Here is a 25,780-nt window from a genome sequence, read left to right as displayed (position 1 = left end):
GGGAGCTGAGATGGTGGATTCCAGTGGGGACGAATTGATAATCTGTGAGGAGGGGGATGTACACGGTGATATATCGGAGGATGATGATGAGGTGGACATCTTGCCTCTGTAGAGCCAGTTTGTGCAAGGAGAGATTAATTGCTTCTTTTTTGGGGGGGGTCCAAACCAACCCGTCATATCAGTCACAGTCGTGTGGCAGACCCTGTCACTGAAATGATGGGTTGGTTAAAGTGTGCATGTCCTGTTTTGTTTATACAACATAAGGGTGGGTGGGAGGGCCCAAGGACAATTCCATCTTGCACCTCTTTTTTCTTTTATTTTTCTTTGCGTCATGTGCTGTTTGGGGAGGGTTTTTTGGAAGGGACATCCTGCGTGACACTGCAGTGCCACTCCTAAATGGGCCCGGTGTTTGTGTCGGCCACTAGGGTCGCTTATCTTACTCACACAGTCAGCTACCTCATTGCGCCTCTTTTTTTCTTTGCGTCATGTGCTGTTTGGGGAGGGTTTTTTGGAAGGGCCATCCTGCGTGACACTGCAGTGCCACTCCTAGATGGGCCCGGTGTTTGTGTCGGCCACTAGGGTCGCTAATCTTAGTCACACAGCTACCTCATTGCGCCTCTTTTTTTCTTTGCGTCATGTGCTGTTTGGGGAGGGTTTTTTGGAAGGGACATCCTGCGTGACACTGCAGTGCCACTCCTAGATGGGCCCGGTGTTTGTGTCGGCCACTAGGGTCGCTAATCTTACTCACACAGCTACCTCATTGCGCCTCTTTTTTTCTTTGCGTCATGTGCTGTTTGGGGAGGGTTTTTTGGAAGGGACATCCTGCGTGACACTGCAGTGCCACTCCTAAATGGGCCCGGTGTTTGTGTCGGCCACTACGGTCGCTAATCTTACTCACACAGCTACCTCATTGCGCCTCTTTTTTTCTTTGCGTCATGTGCTGTTTGGGGAGGGTTTTTTGGAAGGGACATCCTGCGTGACACTGCAGTGCCACTCCTAAATGGGCCCGGTGTTTGTGTCGGCCACTACGGTCGCTAATCTTACTCACACAGCTACCTCATTGCGCCTCTTTTTTTCTTTGCGTCATGTGCTGTTTGGGGAGGGTTTTTTGGAAGGGACATCCTACGTGACACTGCAGTGCCACTCCTAGATGGGCCCGGTGTTTGTGTCGGCCACTAGGGTCGCTAATCTTACTCACACAGCTACCTCATTGCGCCTCTTTTTTTCTTTGCGTCATGTGCTGTTTGGGGAGGGTTTTTTGGAAGGGACATCCTGCGTGACACTGCAGTGCCACTCCTAAATGGGCCCGGTGTTTGTGTCGGCCACTACGGTCGCTAATCTTACTCACACAGCTACCTCATTGCGCCTCTTTTTTTCTTTGCGTCATGTGCTGTTTGGGGAGGGTTTTTTGGAAGGGACATCCTGCGTGACACTGCAGTGCCACTCCTAAATGGGCCCGGTGTTTGTGTCGGCCACTATGGTCGCTTATCTTACTCACACAGTCAGCTACCTCATTGCGCCTCTTTTTTTCTTTGCGTCATGTGCTGTTTGGGGAGGGTTTTTTGGAAGGGCCATCCTGCGTGACACTGCAGTGCCACTCCTAGATGGGCCCGGTGTTTGTGTCGGCCACTAGGGTCGCTAATCTTACTCACACAGCTACCTCATTGCGCCTCTTTTTTTCTTTGCGTCATGTGCTGTTTGGGGAGGGTTTTTTGGAAGGGACATCCTGCGTGACACTGCAGTGCCACTCCTAAATGGGCCCGGTGTTTGTGTCGGCCACTAGGGTCGCTAATCTTACTCACACAGCTACCTCATTGCACCTCTTTTTTTCTTTGCGTCATGTGCTGTTTGGGGAGGGTTTTTTGGAAGGGACATCCTGCGTGACACTGCAGTGCCACTCCTAGATGGGCCAGGTGTTTGTGTCGGCCACTAGGGTCGCTTAGCTTAGTCATCCAGCGACCTCGGTGCAAATTTTAGGACTAAAAATAATATTGTGAGGTGTGAGGTATTCAGAATAGACTGAAAATGAGTGAAAATTATGGTTTTTGAGGTTAATAATAATATGGGATCAAAATGACCCCCAAATTCTATGATTAAAGCTGTTTTTTAGGGTTTTTTGAAAAAAACACCCGAATCCAAAACACACCCGAATCCGACAAAAAAAATTCGGTGAGGTTTTGCCAAAACGCGGTCGAACCCAAAACACGGCCGCGGAACCGAACCCAAAACCAAAACACAAAACCCGAAAAATTTCAGGCGCTCATCACTACAAAGAACCCATCAACTCTGAACTTGTACGTGGGATAACCACAAGTGGGAGGTACTTCCAATACAAGTATACATGTGGGATCAAAACCATGTTGTCATTATAAATTAAAAAGAGTAAACACAGTTGTTTGACAATAAATGGCTTCACCCAACCACTATCCATGAGTGAAAGAAAAGTTTGTGAGTTATCATTCGTATTCTCTGACAAATGGCCAGAAAATCACAAATTCTGCTAGGGTATGTAAACTTATGAGCACAACCAGTGGTTAAAGTGGGCCGGAACGGGACGGAACTGCGTTCCGTCACCTCTAATTGCAGGCGGAACCAGTTCCGCCTCCGCCCGGCCACAGCATCATGTCCCTGTTCCATTATAAAGGTGGCAGCGGCCGCCAGCCAATCACGGCTCGCGGACCGGCTGCAGCACCAATTAGAAGTAGATGAGGCTTTTTCAAAATCTGGCGTGAGCCAATCACGGCTCGCAGACCGCCAGCCAATGAAAAGCTGCCAAGTGGCAGCTTCTCATTAGCTGACGGTCCAGGAGCCGTGAATGGCGCTCAGCCGGCGCCAGGTTCAAAGTGCCCTCACTCCCCCCCTCTGCCGCAGCCACAGCCGCCGGAGTGTGACTGAGCCGCGGGCTGTAACGCCCGATCCCCCCCCCCCCCCGCAAATAGACTGTGCGGTGCGGCTGCCGGCAGCTGCCTCCACTAACTGAGGAGAGGACGGAGGCAGGCTGGCTGAATGTACGGGGAGCAACAGTAGCTGCAGAGAAAGTTGCAGCTCCTCCCAGGCAGACCTCCCATGTGACAGAGCTGGCCGGCCGGGTGAGGCAGGACGGAAATGTTTACAGTGAACTGTACTGCAGTTGAGCACAGGTATTTGTTTTAAGTGTAGGGGGGGGGGCTTAGTTGGCCGGGTGAGGAACCCACTGCCCTGGTGTTTGGAAGGAAGAGGGGGGGGGTGCTATGTGTTTATAAGCTACGTGTGTATCATGGCCTGTGTTCATGTATCCTATGTGTGTATCATGTGCTGTGTTCATGTATCCTATGTGTGTATCATGTGCTGTGTTCATGTATCCTATGTGTGTATCATGTGCTGTGTTCATGTATCCTGTGTGTGTATCATGTGTCTGTGTGTATGTATCCTGTGTGTGTATCATGGGTCTGTGTGTATGTATCCTGTGTGTGTATCATGTGCTGTGTGTATGTATCCTATGTGTGTGTATGTGCTGTGTGTGTGTATGCATGCTATGTGTGTATGTGTATATGCTGTGTGTATGTATGCTCTGTGTGTATATATATGCATGCTCTGTGTGTATGCATGCATGTATGCTCCGTGTGTGCGTCTGCAGTGTGTATGTTTGATCCGAGTAGTTATGTATTGTATATATGTTTTTGAAAGTACGCCATGAATGTATGTATGCTGTGTGTAAGTATGTATGTATATGTACAGAAGTGTATGTATGTGTGTGTGTATATATATATATATATATATATATATATATATCACAACATATGTACATGCATACGTGAACGGAACCCCCCCCAAGAAAATCCTGCGTTTGCCCCTGCCTGGGCGTCTGGTAGGAGAGTCAACTCTCCCTCCTCATGAAGACCTCCAGGTAACTGCTGCCACAATTCACAGTTCTGGGTGCCCAGTCTTTCTGCTGCTGATATTCTCTCTCTCTCCATGTCCCTCTCTCTCTCTCCATGTCACTCTATTTTGCCATGTCTCCTTTTCATCTCTCTCTCTTTTGCCATGTCTCTCTCTCTCTCTTGCAATGTCTCTATCTCCATGTCTCTCTCACCCTCTCTTGCCATGTCACTCTTTTTGTCTGTTTTTGCACTTTCAAGACTCTGAGTGTGTGTGTATGTATATGTATGTATATGTGTATATATATATATATATATATATATATATATTTCTCTAACGTCCTAAGTGGATGCTGGGACTCCGTAAGGACCATGGGGAATAGCGGCTCCGCAGGAGACTGGGCACAAAAGTAAAAGCTTGAACTAGCTGGTGTGCACTGGCTCCTCCCCCTATGACCCTCCTCCAAGCCTCAGTTAGATTTTTGTGCCCGAACGAGAAGGGTGCATGCTAGGTGGCTCTCCTGAGCTGCTTAGAGTAAAAGTTTATTTTAGGTTTTTTATTTTCAGTGAGTCCTGCTGGCAACAGGCTCACTGCATCGTGGGACTAAGGGGAGAAGAAACGAACTCACCTGCGTGCAGAGTGGATTGGGTTTCTTAGGCTACTGGACATTAGCTCCAGAGGGACGATCACAGGTTCAGCCTGGATGGGTCCCGGAGCCGCGCCGCCGGCCCCCTTACAGAGCCAGAAGAACAAAGAGGTCCGGTGAAATCGGCGGCAGAAGACGTTCCTGTCTTCAACTAAGGTAGCGCACAGCACTGCAGCTGTGCGCCATTGCTCTCAGCACACTTCACACTCCGGTCACTGAGGGTGCAGGGCGCTGGGGGGGAGCGCCCTGAGACGCAATAAAAACAGAAATACCTTAGGATGGCAAAAGAAATACATCACATATAGCTCCTGGGCTATATGGATGTATTTAACCCCTGCCAGTTTTCCAGAAAAAAGCGGGAGATAAGGCCGTCGTGAAGGGGCGGAGCCTATCTCCTCAGCACACAAGCGCCATTTTCCCTCACAGTTCCGCTGGAAGGACGGCTCCCTGACTCTCCCCTGCAGTCCCTACAGAATCAGGGTAAAAACGAGAGAGGGGGGGCACTATTGGCAGCTAAATTATAAACAGCAGCTATAAAAGGGAGTAACACTTATATAAGGTTATCCCTATATATATATATATAGCGCTCTGGTGTGTGCTGGCAAACTCTCCCTCTGTCTCCCCAAAGGGCTAGTGGGGTCCTGTCCTCTATCAGAGCATTCCCTGTGTGTGTGCTGGGTGTCGGTACGATTGTGTCGACATGTATGAGGAGGAAAATGATGTGGAAGCAGAGCAATTGCCTGTATTAGTGATGTCACCCCCTAGGGAGTCGACACCTGACTGGATGGTTGTATTTAAAGAACTACGTGACAATGTCAGCACTTTACAAAAAACTGTTGACGACTTGAGACAGCCGACAAATCAATTAGTGCCTGTCCAGGCGTCTCAGACACCGTCAGGGGCGATAAAACGCCCGTTACCTCAGTGGGTCGACACAGACCCAGACACGGATACTGAGTCCAGTGTCGACGGTGAGGAGACAAACGTAATGTCCAGTAGGGCCACACGTTACATGATCACGGCAATGAAGGAGGCATTGAACATTTCTGACACTACAAGTACCACAAAGAAGGGTATTATGTGGGGAGTGAAAAAACTACCAGTAGCTTTTCCTGAGTCAGATGAATTAAATGAGGTGTGTGATAAAGCGTGGGTTTCCCCCGATAAAAAAGTGCTAATTTCTAATAAATTATTGGCAATATACCCTTTCCCGCCAGAGGTTAGGGCGCGTTGGGAAACACCCCCTAGAGTAGATAAAGCGCTCACACGTTTATCCAAACAAGTAGCGTTACCGTCTCCTGATACGGCCGCCCTCAAAGAACCAGCGGATAGAAGGCTGGAAAATATCCTGAAGGGTATATATTATACACACATACTGGTGTTATACTGCGACCAGCAATCGCATCAGCCTGGATGTGCAGTGCTGGAGTTGCGTGGTCGGATTCCCTGACTGAAAATATTGATACCCTCGATAGGGACAGTATATTACTAACTATAGAGCATTTGAAGGATGCATTACTATATATGCGTGATGCACAGAGGGATATTTGCACCCTGGCATCAAGAGTGAGTGCTATGTCCATTTCTGCCAGAAGAGCGTTATGGACGCGACAGTGGTCAGGGGATGCGGATTCCAAACGACATATGGAAGTATTGCCGTTTAAAGGGGAGGAGTTATTTGGGGCCGGTCTATCGGACCTGGTGGCCACGGCAACGGCCGGAAAGTCCACCTTTTTACCCCAGGTCACCTCTCAGCAGAAAAAGACATTGTCTTTTCAAACTCAGTCCTTTCGTTCCCATAAGTACTAGAGATGAGCGGGTTCGGTTTCTTTGAATCCGAACCCGCACGAACTTCACTTTTTTTTTCACGGGTCCGAGCGACTCGGATCTTCCCGCCTTGCTCGGTTAACCCGAGCGCGCCCGAACGTCATCATGACGCTGTCGGATTCTCGCGAGACTCGGATTCTATATAAGGAGCCGCGCGTCGCCGCCATTTTCACACGTGCATTGAGATTGATAGGGAGAGGACGTGGCTGGCGTCCTCTCCATTTAGATTAGATTTAGAAGAGAGAGAGAGAGAGAGATTGCTGTGATACTGTAGATTAGAAGAGAGTGCAGAGTGCAGACAGAGTTTAGTGACTGACGACCACAGTGACCAGTGACCACCAGAGACAGTGCAGTTGTTTGTTTTATTTAATATATCCGTTCTCTGCCTGAAAAAAACGATACACAGTCACACAGTGACTCAGTCTGTGTGCACTGCTCAGCCCAGTGTGCTGCACATCAATGTATTGTATATAAAGCTTATAATTGTGGGGGAGACTGGGGAGCACTGCAGGTTGTTATAGCAGGAGCCAGGAGTACATGATAAATAATATTATATTAAAATTAAACAGTGCACACTTTTGCTGCAGGAGTGCCACTGCCAGTGTGACTAGTGGTGACCAGTGCCTGACCACCAGTATATTAGTAGTATTGTATACTATCTCTTTATCAACCAGTCTATATTAGCAGCAGACACAGTACAGTGCGGTAGTTCACGGCTGTGGCTACCTCTGTGTCGGCACTCGGCAGGCAGTCCGTCCATCCATAATTGTATTATATACCACCTAACCGTGGTTTTTTTTTTCTTTCTTTATACCGTCGTCATAGTCATACTAGTTGTTACGAGTATACTACTATCTCTTTATCAACCAGTGTACAGTGCGGTAGTTCACGGCTGTGGCTACCTCTGTGTCGGAACTCGGCAGGCAGTCCGTCCATCCATAATTGTATTATAATATATACCACCTAACCGTGGTTTTTTTTTCGTTCTTTATACCGTCGTCATACTAGTTGTTACGAGTATACTACTATCTCTTTATCAACCAGTGTACAGTGCGGTAGTTCACGGCTGTGGCTACCTCTGTGTCGGAACTCGGCAGGCAGTCCGTCCATCCATAATTGTATTATTATATATACCACCTAACCGTGGTTTTTTTTTCGTTCTTTATACCGTCGTCATACTAGTTGTTACGAGTATACTACTATCTCTTTATCAACCAGTGTACAGTGCGGTAGTTCACGGCTGTGGCTACCTCTGTGTCGGCACTCGGCAGGCAGTCCGTCCAACCATAATTGTATTATATACCACCTAACCGTGGTTTTTTTTTCATTCTTTATACCGTCGTCATACTAGTTGTTACGAGTATACTACTATCTCTTTATCAACCAGTGTACAGTGCGGTAGTTCACGGCTGTGGCTACCTCTGTGTCGGCACTCGGCAGGCAGTCCGTCCAACCATAATTGTATTATATACCACCTAACCGTGGTTTTTTTTTCATTCTTTATACCGTCGTCATACTGGTTGTTACGAGTATACTACTATCTCTTTATCAACCAGTGTACAGTGCGGTAGTTCACGGCTGTGGCTACCTCTGTGTCGGCAGTCGGCAGGCAGTCCGTCCATCCATAATTGTATTATTATTATAATATATACCACCTAACCGTGGTTTTTTTTTCATTCTTTATACCGTCGTCATAGTGTCATACTAGTTGTTACGAGTATACTACTATCTCTTTATCAACCAGTGTACAGTGCGGTAGTTCACGGCACAAACAGAATGTGCACAAACTGGCTTTATTCTACCTAAGTTGCCCTCCCACAAGTGTGTACTCCGAAAGAGTGTTTAGTGCCGCCGCTCACCTTGTCAGCAATCGGCGTACGAGGTTACATCCAGAAAATGTGGAGAAGATGATGTTCATTAAAATGAATTATAATCAATTCCTCCGCGGAGACATTGACCAGCAGCAATTGCCTCCACAAAGTACACAGGGAGCTGAGATGGTGGATTCCAGTGGGGACGAATTGATAATCTGTGAGGAGGGGGATGTACACGGTGATATATCGGAGGGTGAAGATGAGGTGGACTCGGCAGCCCGTCCATAATTGTATATACCAGTGACCTAACCGTGTTTTTTTTTTCTTTCTTTATACATACATACTAGTTACGAGTATACTATCTCTTTATCAACCAGTCTATATATTAGCAGCAGACACAGTACAGTGCGGTAGTTCACGGCTGTGGCTACCTCTGTGTCGGCACTCGGCAGCCCGTCCATAATTGTATATACCACCTAACCGTGGTTTTTTTTTCTTTCTTTATACATACATACTAGTTACGAGTATACTATCTCTTTATCAACCAGTCTATATATTAGCAGCAGACACAGTACAGTGCGGTAGTTCACGGCTGTGGCTACCTCTGTGTCGGCACTCCGCAGCCCGTCCATAATTGTATATACCAGTGACCTAACCGTGGTTTTTTTTTTCTTTCTTTATACATACATACTAGTTACGAGTATACTATCTCTTTATCAACCAGTCTATATATTAGCAGCAGACACAGTACAGTGCGGTAGTTCACGGCTGTGGCTACCTCTGTGTCGGCACTCGGCAGCCCGTCCATAATTGTATATACCAGTGACCTAACCGTGGTTTTTTTTTCTTTCTTTATACATACATACTAGTTACGAGTATACTATCTCTTTATCAACCAGTCTATATATTAGCAGCAGACACAGTACAGTGCGGTAGTTCACGGCTGTGGCTACCTCTGTGTCGGCACTCGGCAGCCCGTCCATAATTGTATATACCAGTGACCTAACCGTGGTTTTTTTTTCTTTCTTTATACATACATACTAGTTACGAGTATACTATCTCTTTATCAACCAGTCTATATATTAGCAGCAGACACAGTACAGTGCGGTAGTTCACGGCTGTGGCTACCTCTGTGTCGGCACTCGGCAGCCCGTCCATAATTGTATACTAGTATCCAATCCATCCATCTGCATTGTTTACCTGAGGTGCCTTTTAGTTGTGCCTATTAAAATATGGAGAACAAAAATGTTGAGGTTCCAAAATTAGGGAAAGATCAAGATCCACTTCCACCTCGTGCTGAAGCTGCTGCCACTAGTCATGGCCGAGACGATGAAATGCCAGCAACGTCGTCTGCCAAGGCCGATGCCCAATGGCATAGTACAGAGCATGTCAAAACCAAAACACCAAATATCAGTAAAAAAAGGACTCCAAAACCTAAAATAAAATTGTCGGAGGAGAAGCGTAAACTTGCCAATATGCCATTTACCACACGGAGTGGCAAGGAACGGCTGAGGCCCTGGCCTATGTTCATGGCTAGTGGTTCAGCTTCACATGAGGATGGAAGCACTCAGCCTCTCGCTAGAAAACTGAAAAGACTCAAGCTGGCAAAAGCACCGCAAAGAACTGTGCGTTCTTTGAAATCCCAAATCCACAAGGAGAGTCCAATTGTGTCGGTTGCGATGCCTGACCTTCCCAACACTGGACGTGAAGAGCATGCGCCTTCCACCATTTGCACGCCCCCTGCAAGTGCTGGAAGGAGCACCCGCAGTCCAGTTCCTGATAGTCAGATTGAAGATGTCAGTGTTGAAGTACACCAGGATGAGGAGGATATGGGTGTTGCTGGCGCTGGGGAGGAAATTGACCAGGAGGATTCTGATGGTGAGGTGGTTTGTTTAAGTCAGGCACCCGGGGAGACACCTGTTGTCCGTGGGAGGAATATGGCCGTTGACATGCCAGGTGAAAATACCAAAAAAATCAGCTCTTCGGTGTGGAGGTATTTCACCAGAAATGCGGACAACAGGTGTCAAGCCGTGTGTTCCCTTTGTCAAGCTGTAATAAGTAGGGGTAAGGACGTTAACCACCTCGGAACATCCTCCCTTATACGTCACCTGCAGCGCATTCATAATAAGTCAGTGACAAGTTCAAAAACTTTGGGTGACAGCGGAAGCAGTCCACTGACCAGTAAATCCCTTCCTCTTGTAACCAAGCTCACGCAAACCACCCCACCAACTCCCTCAGTGTCAATTTCCTCCTTCCCCAGGAATGCCAATAGTCCTGCAGGCCATGTCACTGGCAAGTCTGACGAGTCCTCTCCTGCCTGGGATTCCTCCGATGCATCCTTGCGTGTAACGCCTACTGCTGCTGGCGCTGCTGTTGTTGCCGCTGGGAGTCGATGGTCATCCCAGAGGGGAAGTCGTAAGCCCACTTGTACTACTTCCAGTAAGCAATTGACTGTTCAACAGTCCTTTGCGAGGAAGATGAAATATCACAGCAGTCATCCTACTGCAAAGCGGATAACTGAGTCCTTGACAACTATGTTGGTGTTAGACGTGCGTCCGGTATCCGCCGTTAGTTCACAGGGAACTAGACAATTTATTGAGGCAGTGTGCCCCCGTTACCAAATACCATCTAGGTTCCACTTCTCTAGGCAGGCGATACCGAGAATGTACACGGACGTCAGAAAAAGACTCACCAGTCTCCTAAAAAATGCAGTTGTACCCAATGTCCACTTAACCACGGACATGTGGACAAGTGGAGCAGGGCAGGGTCAGGACTATATGACTGTGACAGCCCACTGGGTAGATGTATGGACTCCCGCCGCAAGAACAGCAGCGGCGGCACCAGTAGCAGCATCTCGCAAACGCCAACTCTTTCCTAGGCAGGCTACGCTTTGTATCACCGCTTTCCAGAATACGCACACAGCTGAAAACCTCTTACGGCAACTGAGGAAGATCATCGCGGAATGGCTTACCCCAATTGGACTCTCCTGTGGATTTGTGGCATCGGACAACGCCAGCAATATTGTGTGTGCATTAAATATGGGCAAATTCCAGCACGTCCCATGTTTTGCACATACCTTGAATTTGGTGGTGCAGAATTTTTTAAAAAACGACAGGGGCGTGCAAGAGATGCTGTCGGTGGCCAGAAAAATTGCGGGACACTTTCGGCGTACAGGCACCACGTACAGAAGACTGGAGCACCACCAAAAACTACTGAACCTGCCCTGCCATCATCTGAAGCAAGAAGTGGTAACGAGGTGGAATTCAACCCTCTATATGCTTCAGAGGTTGGAGGAGCAGCAAAAGGCCATTCAAGCCTATACAATTGAGCACGATATAGGAGATGGAATGCACCTGTCTCAAGTGCAGTGGAGAATGATTTCAACGTTGTGCAAGGTTCTGATGCCCTTTGAACTTGCCACACGTGAAGTCAGTTCAGACACTGCCAGCCTGAGTCAGGTCATTCCCCTCATCAGGCTTTTGCAGAAGAAGCTGGAGGCATTGAAGAAGGAGCTAAAAGGGAGCGATTCCGCTAGGCATGTGGGACTTGTGGATGCAGCCCTTAATTCGCTTAACAAGGATTCACGGGTGGTCAATCTGTTGAAATCAGAGTACTACATTTTGGCCACCGTGCTCGATCCTAGATTTAAAGCCTACCTTGGATCTCTCTTTCCGGCAGACACAGGTCTGCTGGGGTTGAAAGACCTGCTGGTGACAAAATTGTCAAGTCAAGCGGAACGCGACCTGTCAACATCTCCTCCTTCACATTCTCCCGCAACTGGGGGTGCGAGGAAAAGGCTCAGAATTCCGAGCCCACCCGCTGGCGGTGATGCAGGGCAGTCTGGAGCGACTGCTGATGCTGACATCTGGTCCGGACTGAAGGACCTGACAACGATTACGGACATGTCGTCTACTGTCACTGCATATGATTCTCTCAACATTGATAGAATGGTGGAGGATTATATGAGTGACCGCATCCAAGTAGGCACGTCACACAGTCCGTACTTATACTGGCAGGAAAAAGAGGCAATTTGGAGGCCCTTGCACAAACTGGCTTTATTCTACCTAAGTTGCCCTCCCACAAGTGTGTACTCCGAAAGAGTGTTTAGTGCCGCCGCTCACCTTGTCAGCAATCGGCGTACGAGGTTACATCCAGAAAATGTGGAGAAGATGATGTTCATTAAAATGAATTATAATCAATTCCTCCGCGGAGACATTGACCAGCAGCAATTGCCTCCACAAAGTACACAGGGAGCTGAGATGGTGGATTCCAGTGGGGACGAATTGATAATCTGTGAGGAGGGGGATGTACACGGTGATATATCGGAGGGTGAAGATGAGGTGGACATCTTGCCTCTGTAGAGCCAGTTTGTGCAAGGAGAGATTAATTGCTTCTTTTTTGGGGGGGGTCCAAACCAACCCGTCATATCAGTCACAGTCGTGTGGCAGACCCTGTCACTGAAATGATGGGTTGGTTAAAGTGTGCATGTCCTGTTTTGTTTATACAACATAAGGGTGGGTGGGAGGGCCCAAGGATAATTCCATCTTGCACCTCTTTTTTCTTTTCTTTTTCTTTGCATCATGTGCTGATTGGGGAGGGTTTTTTGGAAGGGACATCCTGCGTGACACTGCAGTGCCACTCCTAAATGGGCCCGGTGTTTGTGTCGGCCACTAGGGTCGCTAATCTTACTCACACAGTCAGCTACCTCATTGCGCCTCTTTTTTTCTTTGCGTCATGTGCTGTTTGGGGAGGGTTTTTTGGAAGGGACATCCTGCGTGACACTGCAGTGCCACTCCTAGATGGGCCCGGTGTTTGTGTCGGCCACTAGGGTCGCTAATCTTACTCACACAGCTACCTCATTGCGCCTCTTTTTTTCTTTGCGTCATGTGCTGTTTGGGGAGGGTTTTTTGGAAGGGACATCCTGCGTGACACTGCAGTGCCACTCCTAGATGGGCCCGGTGTTTGTGTCGGCCACTAGGGTCGCTAATCTTACTCACACAGTCAGCTACCTCATTGCGCCTCTTTTTTTCTTTGCGTCATGTGCTGTTTGGGGAGGGTTTTTTGGAAGGGCCATCCTGCGTGACACTGCAGTGCCACTCCTAGATGGGCCCGGTGTTTGTGTCGGCCACTAGGGTCGCTAATCTTACTCACACAGTCAGCTACCTCATTGCGCCTCTTTTTTTCTTTGCGTCATGTGCTGTTTGGGGAGGGTTTTTTGGAAGGGCCATCCTGCGTGACACTGCAGTGCCACTCCTAGATGGGCCCGGTGTTTGTGTCGGCCACTAGGGTCGCTAATCTTACTCACACAGCTACCTCATTGCGCCTCTTTTTTTCTTTGCGTCATGTGCTGTTTGGGGAGGGTTTTTTGGAAGGGACATCCTGCGTGACACTGCAGTGCCACTCCTAGATGGGCCCGGTGTTTGTGTCGGCCACTAGGGTCGCTTATCTTACTCACACAGCGACCTCGGTGCAAATTTTAGGACTAAAAATAATATTGTGAGGTGTGAGGTATTCAGAATAGACTGAAAATGAGTGTAAATTATGGTTTTTGAGGTTAATAATACTTTGGGATCAAAATGACCCCCAAATTCTATGATTTAAGCTGTTTTTTAGTGTTTTTGGAAAAAAACACCCGAATCCAAAACACACCCGAATCCGACAAAAATAATTCGGTGAGGTTTTGCCAAAACGCGTTCGAACCCAAAACACGGCCGCGGAACCGAACCCAAAACCAAAACACAAAACCCGAAAAATTTCAGGCGCTCATCTCTAATAAGTACAGGCGGGCAAAAGGCCACTCATTTCTGCCCCGGGGCAGAGGAAGAGGAAAAAGACTGCACCAGGCAGCCTCTTCCCAGGAGCAGAAGCCCTCCTCTGCTTCTGCCAAGTCTTCAGCATGACGCTGGGGCTTTACAAGCGGACTCGGACACGGTTGGGGCCCGTCTCAAAAATTTCAACGCGCAGTGGGCTCACTCGCAAGTGGACCCCTGGATTCTGCAGGTAGTATCACAGGGGTACAAATTGGAATTTGAGACGTCTCCCCCTCGCCGGTTCCTGAAGTCTGCTCTACCAAAGTCTCCCTCCGACAGGGAGGCAGTTTTGGAAGCCATTCACAAGCTGTATTCCCAGCAGGTGATAATCAAGGTACCTCTCCTACAACAGGGAAAGGGGTATTTTTCCACGCTGTTTGTGGTACCGAAGCCGGACGGCTCGGTGAGACCAATTTTAAATCTAAAATCCTTGAACACTTACATAAAGAGGTTCAAATTCAAGATGGAGTCACTCAGAGCAGTGATAGCAAACCTGGAAGGAGGGGACTATATGGTGTCTCTGGACATCAAAGATGCTTATCTCCACGTCCCAATCTACCCTTCTCACCAAGGGTACCTCAGGTTTGTAGTACAAAACTGTCATTATCAGTTTCAGACGCTGCCGTTTGGATTGTCCACGGCACCTCGGGTCTTTACCAAGGTAATGGCCGAAATGATGATTCTTCTTCGAAGAAAAGGCGTTTTAATTATCCCTTACTTGGACGATCTCCTGATAAGGGCAAGGTCCAGGGAACAGTTAGAAGTCGGAGTAGCACTATCTCAGTTAGTGTTACGTCAGCACGGGTGGATTCTAAATATTCCAAAATCGCAGCTGATTCCAACGACACGTCTCCTGTTCCTAGGAATGAATCTGGACACAGTCCAGAAAAAGGTGTTTCTCCCAGAGGAGAAGGCCAGGGAGTTATCCGAGCTAGTCAGGAATCTCCTAAAACCAGGCCAGGTGTCAGTGCATCAGTGCACGAGGGTCCTGGGAAAAATGGTGGCTTCTTACGAAGCGATTCCATTCGGAAGATTCCATGCAAGAACGTTTCAGTGGGATCTTCTGGACAAATGGTCCGGATCGCATCTTCAGATGCATCAGCGGATAACCCTGTCGCCAAGGACAAGGGTGTCTCTTCTGTGGTGGCTGCAGAGTGCTCATCTACTAGAGGGCCGCAGATTCGGCATTCAGGATTGGATCCTGGTGACCACAGATGCCAGCCTGAGAGGCTGGGGAGCAGTCACACAGGGACAAAATTTCCAGGGCTTGTGGTCAAGCATGGAAACATCTCTTCATATAAACATTCTGGAACTAAGGGCCATTTACAATGCCCTAAGTCAAGCAAAACCCCTGCTTCAGGGTCAGGCGGTATTGATCCAATCGGACAACATCACGTCAGTCGCCCACGTAAACAGAGACACGACCTTCACCCGGGGGAGTGGGGACTTCATCCAAAAGTCTTCCAAGAGATGGTAAACCGTTGGGAAAAACTAAAGGTGGACATGATGGCGTCCCGTCTCAACAGAAAACTAGACAGATATTGCGCCAGGTCAAGGGACCCTCAGGCAATAGCGGTGGACGCTCTGGTAACACCATGGGTGTACCAGTCAGTGTATGTGTTCCCTCCTCTGCCTCTCATACCAAAAGTACTGAGAATCATAAAAAGGAGAGGAGTAAGAACTATACTCGTGGTTCCGGATTGGCCAAGAAGGACTTGGTACCCGGAACTTCAAGAGATGCTCACGGAGGACCCGTGGCCTCTACCTCTAAGAAAGGACCTGCTCCAGCAGGGACCTTGTCTGTTCCAAGACTTACCGCGGCTGCGTTTGATGGCATGGCGGTTGAACGCCGGATCCTGAAGGAAAAAGGCATTCCAGGAGAAGTCATCCCTACCCTGGTAAAGGCCAGGAAGGATGTAACCGCGAAACATTATCACCGCATTTGGCGAAAATATGTTGCGTGGTGTGAGGCCAAAGAGGCCCCTACAGAGGAATTTCAACTGGGTCGCTTCCTACATTTCCTGCAAACAGGACTGTCTATGGGCCTAAAATTAGTGTCCATTAAGGTTCAAATTTCGGCCCTGTCGATTTTCTTCCAAAAAGAACTGGCTTCAGTGCCTGAAGTCCAGACGTTTGTCAAAGGGGTACTGCATATACAGCCTCCTTTTGTGCCCCCGGTGGCACCTTGGGATCTCAATGTGGTTTTGGGGTTCCTAAAATCACATTGGTTTGAACCACTCACCACTGTGGAATTAAAATATCTCACATGGAAGGTGGTAATGCTGTTAGCCCTGGCTTCAGCCAGGCGTGTCTCAGAATTGGCAGCTTTATCTTATAAAAGCCCTTACCTGATTTTTCACACGGATAGGGCAGAATTGAGGACTCGTCCTCAATTTCTCCCAAAGGTGGTTTCAGCGTTTCACGTGAACCAGCCTATTGTGGTGCCTGCGGCTACTAGGGACTTGGAGGACTCCAAGTTACTGGACGTAGTCAGGGCCCTGAAAATATATATTTCCAGGACGGCTGGAGTCAGGAAATCTGACTCGCTGTTTATCCTGTATGCACCCAACAAGCTGGGTGCTCCTGCTTCTAAGCAGACGATTGCTCGTTGGATTTGTAGTACAATTCAGCTTGCACATTCTGTGGCAGGCCTGCCACAGCCAAAATCTGTAAAAGCCCATTCCACAAGGAAGGTGGGCTCATCTTGGGCGGCTGCCCGAGGGGTCTCGGCTTTACAACTTTGCCGAGCAGCTACTTGGTCAGGGGCAAACACGTTTGCTAAATTCTACAAATTTGATACCCTGGCTGAGGAGGACCTGGAGTTCTCTCATTCGGTGCTGCAGAGTCATCCGCACTCTCCCGCCCGTTTGGGAGCTTTGGTATAATCCCCATGGTCCTTACGGAGTCCCAGCATCCACTTAGGACGTTAGAGAAAATAAGAATTTACTTACCGATAATTCTATTTCTCATAGTCCGTAGTGGATGCTGGGCGCCCATCCCAAGTGCGGATTGTCTGCAATACTTGTATATAGTTATTGTTACAAAATTCGGGTTATTATTGTTGTGAGCCATCTTTTCAGAGGCTCCTTCGTTTATCATACTGTTAACTGGGTTCAGATCACAGGTTGTACGGTGTGATTGGTGTGGCTGGTATGAGTCTTACCCGGGATTCAATATCCTTCCTTATTTTGTACGCTCGTCCGGGCACAGTATCCTAACTGAGGCTTGGAGGAGGGTCATAGGGGGAGGAGCCAGTGCACACCAGCTAGTTCAAGCTTTTACTTTTGTGCCCAGTCTCCTGCGGAGCCGCTATTCCCCATGGTCCTTACGGAGTCCCAGCATCCACTACGGACTATGAGAAATAGAATTATCGGTAAGTAAATTCTTATTATATATATATATATATATATATATATATATATATAAAAAAACCTCATAAAATCCTGCGTTTGCCCCTGGAAGGGGCTCTACCTGTCGTACTGTGTAAAAGGGGACGCTGTCTGCCGTACTGTGTAAAAGGGGGGACTCTGAAAATTGTGGGCATTGTGTGTAAAGGGCACTAGTATGTGGGGCGGGCAATGTGAATAAGATTGTGCTACTGTGAAGCATTATTTTGAATTGGTGGTACTTTTGTGTGGCCACGCCCCTTCCTTGTGAGGCCACACCCTTTCTGTGGCATTGCAGGTGAGGTGAGTTCCCCCACCTCTCCAAGACCACTTTAAGCCCTGAGCACAACTGTATATCCATGCGCTAGTGAACTTTATAGATAATATCATTGAGATGTATGACGACACCTTCAGGTATACGGGTAGGAACTGGTCCAACACAGAATGGTCTTAAATTACGACGGGTGGGTATTGTGTTACCTTGGCAACTAAATATGGTGTGAAGTGCTGCACATGTATTACGAACAGTACAGAGGACCTAGCAGAGATCATTGATCAAAAGATGGACGAGATCTTGCAGTTGAAATGGGAGTTTAGAAGGAAAGATAATCTCACTTTAGCGGCTGTTGGTAATGAATTGACTGGATGGGTCTCATGGTTGAACACACTCAAGTGGTTCTCTGGGTTAGGAGAGTGGGCACAAGGTATGATTACAAATGTGGGGAAGTTTCTCCTCTGTATACTGGGTGTTGTCATAATTATCGGCCTGATATTTAAATGTGTTCGGATTTTGACACGGCAAAAAAGGCATAACACATATTTGATGAGTCTAAGGAACGGGTGCGTTGTAAATGCGGCAGATCTGGTATACGATCCGACGATAGAGACAGTGCTGTTATAGGAATGTAAATGAATTTCATGGCCTATTTCTTTCACCATCTTTTTGTGTTTTTCTCTCAATCTACCCAGCAAAACTTCTACCAAATCCGGACATCAGTGTGCAAAGACATAGGTACATGTATGTATGCAACGTTTATTTAAATTAAACATCTTAGGCTATAGCATTGTACCAGCATACTCTATAGGTTGAATGTCGTCCCACACCCAACCAGTGGTCCCTTGACCGCCGAGTGCATATAGAGGATGTCTCGTCCTCCTCCCTGTCTTCCCCAACCATAGTCAGTGTCTGATTTGCGAAATAAGTAGATACGTGTGACTAGGTCACCTGTTGTGTGTTTTGAAATATTTTGTTAGTAATTTATGACAGTTATTGTTTACTGTCAAAGGGTGGACTGTCGAAGTCGAAAATATTACATACACACAGCGTTTTCGCGGTGCATATGCATACACGCACGCTATGTACACTGGTTCACGAGCCTTGCGTATTGGTGCCTGGTATGAGTAAATACGGTAGCATACGCATTTGCACAGAAAAGCCACAAAGTCATATTCAATATTCTATTTATATAGTGCATAATTTACACATAGTCTCCACACACTTTTCCAGCAAGTCACATATACTCAAAAGATAGAACAACAGAGTTATTCAGGGTTACAGGATGTGAAGGGATGGAGCAAGGTTAGGACTTAATGTTTGGTATCCAGATGTGCAGTATTTTGAGATCTACATTCCGGTCACTACTTGCAGTTTATAGCATGTTTCTACGCATAGATATACGCAGAAATGTAATATTCTCAAACTACTGTAAATACTGTACTCTTGATATTCGGTGGGAACCCAGTGGTGAACAGCTGCAAGTACACCTGGACCAAGCATTGCCCATTCATTTAAACCAACCTATGACCCCTCATGTACTGTAAATGACCTGCCCTTTGACCTATGAAAGAAGAGCTTACATTTCCCATTGTACTGTATTTGGACACATTGTATAAAAGAGAGTCCTCCTGGCCAGGCTCAGTCTATTCTCTGAAGGTCATCTTGCTAAGACTGACTGAGTCCTGGATCCGGGAGCGCTCGCGAACAAACATATGTACTATTGGTTGTAGCTCTTCTCTGTAATATTGTTGTATATTTTATCTGTATCTTTTGAGTAAATACTGTTGATGCATTGGACCACAACATTACATTTAACTACTGGTGTCACATTCCATTCTTGTTTGGGGATTAGGTGTATTCAGCAACACGTGTCGCTGCATTGTGCGCATAACGTGTTGGCGTGTATACGAAATGTGCATACGTATCTAAGTGGTTATTTGCTTATGTTTAACGGCCGCAGCAGCCCGAACCACAGTGTGATTAGGTATTGCTTTTCCTTATAAAATAATCGAACTTTACAATGTGTATAAGTGGCACTACTACTGGGGGCAATATGTGTGTAAGTGGCATTACTACTGTGAGCAATATGTGTGTAAGTGGCATTACTACTGTAGGCATTATGTGTATAAGTGGCACTACTGTGGGCATTATGTAAGTGGTATTACTACTGTGGACTTTATTTGTGTAAGTGGTACTAATGTGGACATTATGTGTTTGGGGCACTACTATTGTGGGCATTATGTGTATAACATAGTAACATAGGGGGTCATTCCGAGTTGATTGCTAGCTGAAAATGTTCGCTGCGCAGCGGTGATGCAAAAAAACTGCACATCTGCGTATGCGGTGCAATGCGCACGCGCGACATACTTTTACAATGGCCGATATAATTTTACACAAGGTCTAGCGAAACTTTTCAGTCACACTGCTGGCTGCAGAGTGTTTGACAGGAAGAGGGCGTTTTTGGGTGTCAACTGACCGTTTTCAGGGAGTGTTTGGAAAAATGCAGGTGTGCCAGGAAAAATGCAGGCGTGGCTGGGCGAACGCAGGGCGTGTTTGTGACGTCAAATCCGGAACTGAACAGTCTGAAGTGATCGCAAGCGCTGAGTAGGTCTGGAGCTACTCTAAACCTGCACAATTTTTATTAGCAGTCGCTCTGCGATCCTTTCGTTTGCACTTCTGCTAAGCTAAAATACACTCCCAGGGGGCGGCGGCTTAGCGTTTGCATGGCTGCTAAAAACTGCTAGCGAGTGATCAACTCGGAATGACCCCCATAGTTTCTAAGGTTGAAAAAAGACAATTTGTCCATCGAGTTCAACCTGTTAGTGCTCTCCTACACTTTAATATTTATAAGACTAATTTAACTGTGGTAAATGTTTAGCCATAATGTCAAATCCTTTTTTTTATGTTTTATTTTATGTTAATACTCTAGTGCATGATTTACCCCCCATAACCCTGTATATCCTTATCCATTAGGAATTTATCTAGCCCATTCTTAAAAGCAATGACCGAGTCCGCCATTACTACTCTCTTAGGCAGGGAATTCCAAATATGTATTGTCCTTATTGTGAAGAAACCTTTCCGTCTCTGTGTGCAAAATCTCCTCTCCTATAACCTACGTGGGTGCCTACTAAGCAGCACTACTGTGGTCATTATGTGTATAAGTGGCAATACTTTGGGCATTATGTATAGAAGTGGCCCTACTGAGGGTATTATGTTTATAAGTGGCACTACTGAGGACATTATGTGTATAATTGGCACTACTACTGTGGGCATTATGTGTATAATTGGCACTACTACTGTGGGCATTATGTGTAAATGGCATTACTACTGTGGGCATTCTGTGTATAAGCGACATATATTATATTATATTATATGTATTAGTAGCACTAATGTGGGCATTATATAAGTTGTAATACTACTCTGGGCATTATGTATATAAGCAGAACTACTGTGGTCATTATGTTTATAAGCAGACTACTGCAGGCATTAGGTGTATAAGTGACACTACTGTGGGAATTATATGTAATGGGCACTACTACTGTGGGAAGTATGTGTGAACCACATTACTACTGTGGGCAAAATGTGTAAATGGTATTACTACTGTGGGCATTATGCATATAAGGGGTACAACTACTGTGGGCATTGTGTATGAGGGGTACTACCACTGTAGGCATTGCATTTAAGGGGTACTACTGTGGGCAATGTGTATAAGTGGCACTACTGTGTAGCATAACATGAATAATGGACACTAACATGTTTCTTAATATGAATAAGGGACACTACTCTGTGGTGTAATATGAATCAGGGGCACTATGTGCGGTGTAATGTGAAAAAGATTGTGCTACTGCGTGGCAGTATTTGAAATGTGGGCACACCAAAGGCACACACTGTCCCTTTGTAAAGTACAGTATGGGAAGGAAGGCACACATTTATAGTTTGTACGGGGCGCTGAAACGCCCTAACACCAGCCCTGGGTGGGATGTAGACATGGGAGTGAAGCCAACAGTCAAAATGTTAACATTGTCATTGTGTCGACATTGTGAATATTATTAGGGCTAGGCACTGTTAGGGTTAGGACTAGACTACGATTAGGGTTAGGGTAACGATTAGGCTATGGTTAGTGTTAGGGCTGAAATGCTCTAAAAAAATTTACATTTTGCATGTCGGTATCCTATTGGAGGATCTTAGTCATGATTACATCACCATTTTCTTTCTTTCTTGGTGATACTGTGATCACGACTAAGGGGATCATTCCGACCTGATCGTAGCTGTGCTGAATTTAGCACAGCTACGACCACTTAAACTGACATATGCCTAGCACAGGGCTAGTCCACCCCGCATGTCAGGCCACTCCCACCCTTCCCCCGCACAAGTACAAAGGCATCGCACAGCTGTGGCCCGCCTCCACATTGTCCGGCCACGCCTGCGTTGGCTTGACCGTGCCCACAAAATGGTGGCCAAATGCCGCCGTGCCGCCCCCTCCTACCCAGCGACCGCCTCTGCCTGTCAATCAGGCAGAGGCAATCGCTAGGCACAGATAGCCGTCGGTTTTCAGCCTTGAGCCGTTCTGACCTGATCGCTGTGCTGCGATAAACTGCAGCTAGCAATCAGGTCAGAATGACCCCCTAAGATCCTCCAGTAGGATCGAAATGTTGATGCAACTTCTATTAAGGTGAAGTAAATATACATTTTGTAAGTGTCTGTTGGTGAGTGCCTATTTGTTTAATGGATATAATTGCCTTACCAAGAAAAGCATTAATGGTTATCCTTAGAAGAGCAGCCCTGCAGCGCTTTACTGAGAATATTTTGTCCATTTACATAAGTCCCTGCCGCAGTGGAGCTTAAAATCTATATTCTCTACAACATTTATGGTCACACTTCCACATTAGGGGAAGATTTGTTGGGAGCCAATTAAACTACCAGTATACTACCACTTAGAACAGGCTAAAACTAATTGTTGTACATCTTCATGGACTGTGAAACCCCCCCCTTTTCTGTCTGTTGTTTGTCTGTGACCCCTCCCCCTTTCTATCACCTGATATATAATTATCTCCAGGAATGACCGAGCAACTGCCATTGTTTGTCTGCTTGTGTGTGAGGGGCATTGAATGGGAGCAGTATTTGGAAGGCATGCTGTTCCTTGTAGTGCCAATGGGAGATCCTGGGGGTGGCTCCCGGGTAAGTTAGCTCTCTGTCTGGAAGTGTTTTAGTAATAGCCTTTATCATGAGGCCTACTGTGACAAATTACATGGCCCTATGTGGGTACTGCTATTATGTAATGTTAGGACTGCTGATATCAGAGAAGCCGTGAAGTGGCTCAGCAGCTTAAACATGCGTTTGTAAACATGTGTGACTAATTCTTTGAATTTCCATAACCAGATAGGTTCAGGTATGGTTACAGGTAATTTTTAGTGTGCTGGGGGAAATTTAGGGGTGGGGAATTGCAAGCCCCCCCCCCTTTTCTGTCTGTTGTTGGACTGTGAACTGCAACTAGTTTTAAGCAATGAGCACCAGAATCTTCTGAACCCCAACATGTTCAGTGAATCAATGTCCAATGAAAAAGTTTTTTTCTGAAGGTTTGGAAGAACAAAGGTCTTACACAAAGAGGAGGTAGAGATCTGGGTGACAGCTGCTACACCTCCCAATTGAGAATAGTTCATCTTTCTCCGGGTACCTCCTCATCTCCTACTATGGAAGAAAGAGTGTGCCTGCCTTGCAATTCCTTTGTCCTGGACAGAAGCAAATCTGAAGATCAAATGGGAAGGAAAACAATGATCATCTGGCTTGACGTGTATTTATACACTGAGCTGATTTGAGGTACAGAAAGTCCTTATGGTTGATGTAAGCAATTAAAGGAAACTGAGCATCGTCTAAAAGGTATAGTATCTCCATTCCTCCAGTGCTCAGCAAGTATTTTTTTAGAAAAGAACTGCATGGATGAAACTTGCCAAATGAAACCCTTTGTGAAAGAACTGCTCGGACTACAACAGAAGATAGACACATTTTCTATCTCTAGTATGAAAGAAAGTGAAATATCAGGTTGTTTGAGGATGGGGCAGAGATAAATGCTTGTTTTAAGTTTTAACAGTTGGAAGGCATCTGTAGTATCATCAGGCCAGTCCACTGGATTAACACTTATCTTGCTAGGAGACATAATGAGCAAAACAAGCAACCTCAAATACATTTTTTGTAGTACTAGTCCTAGGAACTGTAGGAATTCCTTGAGATTAGTAGGTTGATACCATTGAAGGATTGCTTGAATTTTCTCAGGATCCTTTTCGAGGCCTAGTCCCAACTTTATATGTCGGGTAGGGATAGACAGATGAATGAATCATTGTTCTAGGTTCTACTTGATGTATTCAGACAGAATGTGGTTCTAGGAGGGAATTTGTCACGATCCTGACTGAATTTCGAATTCTGTGACTTACCTCAACATATTCTGCAAACATGCATCTGCTTCACACACTAACTGCAATCTTGATTATTTGCTGGTTAGCACTTGAGTAGGAATTCGTCTGTGTGAGTAATTGCCAAGGGTGGTCTTTCCGAGTTGATCGCTAGCTCCATTTGTTCGCAGCGCAGCGATCAGGCTAAAAAAACGGCAGTTCTGCGCATGCGTATGTGGCGCAATGCACACGCGCGATGTATGGGCACAACGAACGATGCAGTTTTGCACAGGGTCTAGCGATGCATTTCAGTCGCACTGGTTGCCGCAGAGTGATTGACATGAAGTGGGCGTTTCTGGGTGGCAGCTGACCTTTTTCAGGGACTGTTCGGAAAACGCAGGCATGCCAGGGAAAACACAGGTGTGGCTGGGCGAACGCTGTGCGGGTGTGTGACGTCAAATCCTGAACTGAATAGTCTGAAGTGATCGCAAGCGCTGAGTAGGTTTTGAGCTACTCTGAAATTACACCAAAAAAAATTCTGCGATACAACCGTTTGCACTTCTGTTAAGCTAAAATACACTCCCAGTGGGCGGCGGCCTTAGCGTTTGCATGGCTGCTAAAAACTGCTAGCGAGCGATCAACTCGGAATGACCCCCAAGATCCAGTGTTCAGCAAGCAGGCTCTCTGTTCATCACACCCAGCTGGCAGTAAAGTCTGTACATGCTGCTCCTGCATAGCTCTCTCATCATAATGTCTGCTTCCTAGTGTTTGGGCCTACTAGGCCTCAATCCACATCAGAGCATAAGCCTGGAGTATAGCTGTGAAAAGTCCTGATCACCTGACTGCAGCACAGCTAATCATGCGACTGAATGAGCTTCCCTGCACCACCTGATCATCCCTGCCAATCCCTGCACATTGGCTCCTATAAGAATGCTGGGTAAGGACTGTCTAATCGCCAGTGCTATGATTGTCATACACTGTATGGTTGTTTGCTCTCAGCTGCTTCCAGGTTACCTTGCTCCAGGAGATTCCATTCTGCCCTGAGACCTGAGTTCCATCCTGCTTGCAGCTCTGCCTAGCTCCATCGGTGTTCCGCCATCGATCTCTAGCTCCATCAGTGTCCCGTCATCGATCTCTAGCTCCATCGGTGTTCCGCCATCGATCTCCTGCTACATCCGTGTTCTGCCATCAGTCTCCTGCTACATTGGTGCACCGCCACCGATATCCGGTATCATTGGTATCCCACCTATCTCCAGTGGTCAGTAACCTTGTGCTTATTTATATTGGGACTACATCGGTGGTTTACACTGCATCTGAGTTTGTTGTTGTGTGCTTATCTATATTGGAACTTCCTCTAGTTCACGCTGCACCTGAGTCTGTTGTTCTGTGCTAACCAATACTGGGACTTTATCAGTGGTTCACACTGCATCTGATGTTACATCTTGCCATCGATGTTACATCTGCTACAGCATTGCCTTTGTTCCTATGCCTATGTTACTGCATAATCTGTGATACCGATTATTAAGTCAACTACCATCTGCCGCTATCTGTACCATCTTGCATGCTGAATAAAAAGACATTTTATTTCTCTTTCTCCTCCATTCTGGTCACGCCTTCGTGCTTATGCTAAAGTAATACCATATCCTGGTTTATGTACAAGAACTTTATTCAAGCTCCCAGGTTCACATTTCAGTCAGCCCTACGCCTGAGTTCTCCACTGGTCAGAGTCAGACCTCAGACGTGACAGAATTAAATTGATAGAACAGTCCAAAACAC

The sequence above is a fragment of the Pseudophryne corroboree genome, chromosome 1 (genome assembly GCF_028390025.1).
Source record: "Pseudophryne corroboree isolate aPseCor3 chromosome 1, aPseCor3.hap2, whole genome shotgun sequence".
Classification (NCBI taxonomy): domain Eukaryota; kingdom Metazoa; phylum Chordata; class Amphibia; order Anura; family Myobatrachidae; genus Pseudophryne; species Pseudophryne corroboree.
The sequence above is the reverse complement of the archived record's forward strand: the minus strand, read 5'-3'. Positions refer to the sequence as shown.